This window comes from Anomaloglossus baeobatrachus, chromosome 10 (assembly GCF_048569485.1).
Source record: "Anomaloglossus baeobatrachus isolate aAnoBae1 chromosome 10, aAnoBae1.hap1, whole genome shotgun sequence".
NCBI classification, from domain to species: domain Eukaryota; kingdom Metazoa; phylum Chordata; class Amphibia; order Anura; family Aromobatidae; genus Anomaloglossus; species Anomaloglossus baeobatrachus.
Window position 1 is genome coordinate 41,348,929 of NC_134362.1, and position 5,741 is coordinate 41,354,669.

Sequence of the window (5,741 nt, forward strand, 5' to 3'; positions counted from 1 at the left end):
GCATTCATGCAGCCCCAAACCATGACATTCCCTCCACCATGCTTGACTGTAGGCAGGACACACTTGTCTTTGTCCTCCTCACCTTGTTGTCACACACGCTTGACATCATATGAACCAAATGAGTTTATCTTGGTCTCATCAGACCACAGGACATGGTTCCAGTAATCCATGTCATTAGTCTGCTTGTCCTTAGAAAAGGCTACCTTGTGAAACAACAGTCATGCAAACCAATGTGATGCAGGGTGCGTTGTTTGGTTTGAGCACTGACAGGCAGACAACCCACCCCTGTAACATCTGCAGCAATGCTGGCAGCACTCAAACACAACCTCTGGATATTACGCTGATTACGTGCACTCACCTTCTTTGGTTGACCATGGCAAGGCCTGTGTTGAGTGGAACCTGTCTTGCTGAATCGCCATGTGGTCTTTGCCACTATGTTGCAGCTCAGTGTCAGGGTGCTGGCAATCTTCTTATAGCCTTGGCCATCTTTATGTAGAGCAACAATTCTTTTTTTCCGATCATCAGAGAATTCTTTCCCATGAGGAGCCATGTTAAACTTCCAGTGACCAGTATGAGAGTGTGTGAGCGATAACACCAAATGTAACACACCTGCCCCCATTCACACCTGAAACCTTGTAACACTAATGAGTCACATGACAAGGTACACCGACATGTGCCTCATTTTCATTACAATTTTCATCTACCAAAACAATATTGTAATCGTGAATTGTTGCCAGTCAAGTAAGTCTTTGAGTAATAGTATAATTTCCTTTAAGATGCTAAACATAAGATCCCTGTCATAAAACCCTTAAAACATGACTTATTGGGAATCAGCCATGAGACTCAACACTAGTCAAACTAGATGGGCTCTGTTCTTTTCTAGATTTGACTTTGTGGTGACATTCAAACCTGGTACTAACAAAATAAAAGCAAATGTGTGTTCTTGAAGTTTCTACATGAGGACTCTAAGTAAGCTCCTTCTTTTGCTGAAGGTTTAGTTGTGTCCTCTAAAGAGATCCATAAATCTAAAAATCTAGCCCTGGACCATACTCTCACCCAAAAATTGTTTCTCTTTCTCAGTTCTGTCTACAAATCATACAGGAATCACATGTAAGACACCCCAGGAATTAACAATACTCTTCGACTTGTAGGTAGGTACCAGTATTTTTGGTGGCCAACTATAGCTCAGCACTGTAGGGAATTTTTAGTTCCAAATGGATTCTGTATGCAAGCTAAAATACCCCCAACTCATCCTGCTGGACTATTCCAATCCTTACCTTTTCATAAAAGTCCCTGGACCCACCTCTCCAAGGACTTTATTAATTACTGATTTGCCACTGTCTGTTTATGCACATGTATAAAATTATTGTTACGTCACCACCGGAGTCCGTTCCAGTGACTTCTACTCTGATTGCCAGGTGACGCCGTGTTCCTGCTGTGGACAGTGCTGGTGATGGGAGAGGAGTCAATGCCAGCGGTGCCGACTCCGCTCATCCACTGGGCTGGGTTTCCTTGGGATCTTCAGTACCACTGGCTGACTGTAGGTGGTGTGTGTCTTCCGGCTGAAGTTACCATCATTCAGCTACAACCAATGGGAAGACACCACACCCTTCTTAATTCCCCTCCTGTCTGCTTATCACTGCCAGAGATAGTTCTGTACTCCTGGTTCCTGTTCCGCCCTGTTCTGTTTAGTGATTCTGGTGTTCTGACGTCTGCGTGTTTTCTGACTACTCTTCTGCCTGCTGTTTTTGTACCTCGCTGCCCGATCCGGATTTGACCTCTGCTTTGTTTTCTGATTACGTCCTTTCCTGCCGATTCTGTCCCTGTTCTGCAATTCCTGGTTTGACACTGCCTGACAACTACTCTCATCGGACTGCAGCCTTCCACAGGTAGTGATCTCCAGGGCCCTGTATAATTCCAAATCCCTGTATAGGGGTTAAAGGGTTTCGGGGTTCTAGGGGTCCTGCTTGGTGAGTGGCTTCCCTCTAGCCTGTCCATTACAGCCCGTCTGAGTCTGTGGATCCAAGCAGGCGTTACAATTATTTTCTGAATGTGGATTGGATCGGAAAACGATCTCTTTAGAGCAGACTGGATCCTGCATTATGGTTATACCTATATTTTCCCATCCTTTGATTGAACTCGATGGACCGGTGTCTTTGTTCAGTTTAAACTTTGTACCAGATTCCAAAACAAACTTTAGAATTAAGGCCGCTTCACACATAACGAGATCGCGAACGGGATCGTTGCTACATCACAGTTTCTGTGACGCAACAACGACTTTACTAGCGATCTCGTCATGTTTGACATGTACCAACGATCCGTCCCCTGCTGTGAAATCGTTGGTCGATGCTGAACAGCCTGGGCCATTTTTGGCTCGTTGGAGTCCTACTGGGCAGGATGGATCTGTATGTTTGACACCTACCTACGATTTCGTTAACGACCTAGATTAGAACTTTAGTGTGGCACGTAGGCGTGTAGTTGCGTCCCCGTTTCCGCGCCCCCTCTGCACCGATTGGTTGGCGCTGATAAACACTCGGGAACGAAGGAGGGATGAATCCGGGTGCAGATGCAGCTTCGATCCGAAAAGCAAGCAAGCAACCGGGTACAATGTACGAATGAATCAGGGTGGAGTCGCAGGTTCTATTCTCAAAGCAAAGCTCAAAAGAAGTGACAAAGTATGACGCAATACAAAAGTTACCTTTTAGGCCCGCCCACCCGCCCAATCAGAACGCAGTATTGGCCACCAATCGGAGCGGAGGGATGTGGAAAAGGCGACGCAAATGCACACCTATGTGGCTCACTGCGTTTCACTACGCCCCTAATCGAGATCGGAATCGTTACCACAGCTGTTGTGTGACAGGGTCCCGACGATTTACAAGATCGTTATACGGGTCGCATGCTCGTTCCTAAAGTTGGTGTGTGTGACACCTCACATACGATTTCACCAACGACTCAGCAACGATCCGGGAACTGTGACGTAGTAGCAATCTCGTTCACGATCTCGTTATGTGTGACTGGACCTTTAGTCAAAATATTTATTTTCCAAGTACAATGGATGTTTCAATGAATATCTACAAGTATATGTAAATAAAGCTGGCCGTACCCGACAGATGGCTATTGGCCAATGCATCATTCGGCAAACAGCCATCTCAACTATACAATTGGTAGCCTAAAATCGGACATTCACAATCCACATGTCTTCCATCAGTCCGCCGGCACCCCCATACACATTAGCCCATTTGCTGACCCCAACAATATCAGCGGGCTCAGCTTATATTAATCTAATGTGTATGGGGGACTTAAGAATGGTATTGGATTAGTTCCTTTATAGTGTGGATCATGCATTAGCGAGGTATCGAACTGTTAATTGTTGCTGTCATTGTAGAATCCAGACATAAGACGATCTGCCCTGTTCTTATGTATAAAAAGGTTTTAGCATTAAGATTATAGATGGAGTTATTGCTACTTTTAATGCAAATGCAAATCAATAATTGGACTTGAGTTTGTACTTCTGTAAGAACAACAATGAACCATCATTTCATGTTTCTAAGCTAATTATGTTGGGGATAGCTTGTTACAAAGCTATCTCGTGTTATTATTATGCATAGCACCATAATTAGTCTACATATCACATCTGCTCATTCACATAAGGAGTTTTTAACAATAAATGTCTGCTATACTCAGTAATGGAGAACACCACAGAAATGCCATCTCTAATATGTTAATGTGATTAAAACATATTCGTCTTTGAATCCTTGCATCAGACTTGCTTTCAGCTCTCGCAGCATCTGAATTGTACCAAAGGTCATTACTTGATGGGCCTATTTTTCACAATGATGCCGAATATTAGTAAATTGAAAGAAGTCAAAGTAACCCCTCTGGTTCCATTTTACAGATTTGTATGCAGAGTTACATTCTTTGCGCTCTGTGCTGTCACACGGTGTTTGGCTCTAAACTCTCCTAGTGTCATGGCGGCATTTGATGCTGTTCGCACTACAGAATCTGACACTCCACACTATGCTTTCTTTGGTGCATTTGAGATACACAGACAAGCTTGGACGTTTGACCAGGTGTGTTCTCATTAGTGATCGGGCTTGGAGGAGTTAATTTCTGCTAGTCTTCTGGTTATCTTTCTGATCACATGTTGTGGGAGACCTATTACAGTCACTCACCGCCTTTTTAAGATGGTGGAGCTTGGCTTCCCATGCTGACTATAGCTTTTACTAAACCGGTGCTGTTGTATCCCAGTCCTGCTGGTGATTGTATTACCTTATGCGTGGAGTTGTTGTTGAGTTCTCCCGTTGTCTTGTTGTTTCTTCTCTGCTCTTATTTTCCTCCTAAGCTCTTTTTATCTTATGCCTCTGTGTGTGCCGTGAGATAGAGGTTTGGTTTCCTCTGTTTGTCTATTTCTGTTGGCTTTATAACTCCTGCCCCGGCCCTCCCCAGGGGTTGGGGAGAGGAGGTATAAGATCAGGTCAGGAATAGGGCAAATAAGACATCCCAGATATCCTCACCCTTAAAGGTAATTCTGGCATTAGGGATAGCTAGGGTCCATTAGCCTGACTCACTCACCACTGTGGCTGAACTGCACTGCCCAGACTCGTCTTCCTGCAGACCTCCACATGTGAGTCTCCTTCCTTCTGCTCCGAGGGCCTGTGCAGGCTGCAGAGGCTCCACGGGAGTATGCTTAGGGCGCGCACACAAACGAACGCTCTCTTAAGAAGTCAATTATAATATTAATATTTAACCGTATATATAGCGCTATTAATTCCACATCACTTTACATACATTGGCAACACTGTCCCCATCGGGGCTCACAATCTAGTCCCTATCTGTATGTCTTTGGAGTGTGAGAGGAAACCGGAGGAAACCCACACAAACACGGGGAGAACATACAAACTCCTTGCAGATGGTGTCCCTGGTGGGATTCAAACCCAGGACCCCAGCGCTGCAAGACTGCAGTGCTAACCACTGAGCCACCGTGCCGCCCAACACACCTATTCCCGGAATTGTATCAGCCTATGGCTGAGGGCCACTATGTACTTAATTTCACTGTCCGTACCTGTACCTGTGTCCACCTCCCTGTTGCCCACTTTCCATTACCTGTACCTGTGTCCGCCTACCAGTACCTGTTACCCTGTCACAGCCATGCCATCTGTACCCCGCCTGCTTCTGCTGTCCTGTCCGCCTCACTCATCCTGGTTGCACCTGTCAGCATCTTATACTATGCCTGTCTGTACCTGAGCTCGTCCTTGTCCTGGGGGTCAGCTGCCACAGTCCCGGACACTGCCCTGGGAGTGGTACCTAGTGTCTACCCGGTAGGCGCTTAGTCAAGCCCCTCCAACAACAGAGTGAGCCCGGGTTCCCCCTGTGGTCCAGTGGGTCCACTTCCACTCTCCGCCTTATCACCATCTGTGAGTGTAACAAGAAGACAGAGGATGGGTTTACAAGTTGGAGAACAAAGTGATGCCAAGAACCTTCGGAAATGACCAGATCATGAGTGAGGCCGTTTCAGTGGGTGGTGGGTTGGAGGCCACATTGTAAGTGGTTGAAAAGAAAGTAAAATATCTCTAAGGCAGACACTAACTTTAATAGAAAAAAAAATAAATCATGATTCAAAGCAATATCTTCTTCAGAATTAGTTTATTGTGTATGTTTGATATATTTCCAGAAATTTATGTCTGATTGCTTAAACAAGAGAATATAAATTGATTTTTTTTTTTTATAAAATCTACATTCAG